This window comes from Onthophagus taurus, chromosome 1 (genome assembly GCF_036711975.1).
Source record: "Onthophagus taurus isolate NC chromosome 1, IU_Otau_3.0, whole genome shotgun sequence".
Classification (NCBI taxonomy): domain Eukaryota; kingdom Metazoa; phylum Arthropoda; class Insecta; order Coleoptera; family Scarabaeidae; genus Onthophagus; species Onthophagus taurus.
The window spans coordinates 41,238,849-41,240,269 of NC_091966.1; positions in this window are offsets into that span (position 1 = coordinate 41,238,849).

Sequence of the window (1,421 nt, forward strand, 5' to 3'; positions counted from 1 at the left end):
AACAACAGCTAACTAAGCGTGACACGTGGTGTGACGTGTTGGTCCAATACGACATCATTTTCTGGATTACAAAAGAAAAAAACGATCCTTTTAGATTCTATAGTCCTTGATTACATAAATAATAGAAATCTTTTTACTTTGTCACTTAAAATTGCTGCTCTTGCATCAGATCTTTGTAACGATTGAATAATTTCCCATTAATTCGTTTCTGTATAGTATCATTTAGCAGAATTTATCTGTATGCTTCCATACTCCCATCTAAAATCATCTAAAATTAAATGTTAATAAATAAATTTGTGTTTGACAGGGAAAATGTCTTGGATGTAAGATGTGTTGCCTATACACAAGTGAATATTTTGAGATTTAATTCTCAATACTTTGTTAAATTAAATCTTAATAACGTACAAAATTAATAAACTCAATAATTAAATAGGCAAGTAATAATAACGTTATGATTTTAAGTATAACTTAATTCTAAAACTTAGCTTGCTTTTTGTAGGTTAACTTCTTGGAGTTTCCTGGATCTTGCGTATTTCGGAATGGTTTGACCTCCACTTCATCTACCTCATTTAATTCCATTCTAAAATAAGCTCTCAAATTGGTTTTTGCGAATTGGAAATACTCAGTCAAAAATTCTTTTGATCATCATCAAATTTTGAATTGACTTAGTTCGAAGTTGTCAAAAAATGTATAGGGGTGAGCAAAAAGGGAAATATAAAGAGAAAATCAAAAATTTTTGAACGTAATAAAATATGATTTTATCAATTTAAACTATAATTATTGATAAGAATTGAATTAATTGATCACTATTCAATTGTGTTTTAGGAAAATTGTGGATTTATTCGAAAAACAATGCGATTTAATTTTGAAGTTTTTAAAATTAATATCCAAAAATTATTTAAATAATTAAATTATTATTTAATCATTTTAAAATGGTTTTAATAAGAGTTGCTAACTAAAAGTGATGTTCTTCATCTGTAGGAAATTTGAATCTACGGAAAAACTCAGAATCAGCACAATAAATATGAAACCCTCGTGTTCTTTTTGTTAATGTCTCAACTCTTTTTATTAATGTGTTGATAACCCATAAAGCTGATAAGATATGTCAACTTATTTGGATCCAAGATACGAAATGAACTTTTTTGGTGCTGATTTAACTAACGAAGCAACTCTAAAAAAAGGATACTGTAATTATTGATAAAAATTGGAACATCGAAAATTTTATCAAAACTTCAAATATTGTTTTCTCAAAAACTAAAAGTTATTTTGCAAAACGTGTTGGTTCATTGGAAAGAGGATACTTTTATTAACACTTTGTGAAATTTTCATATTTATATTCCAAGAAATGGATTTTATACGAATTTTTAAAACTTAATCGGTAAAAATGTAAAATTCGAAAAAATTGTCGATTATTTCAAAAA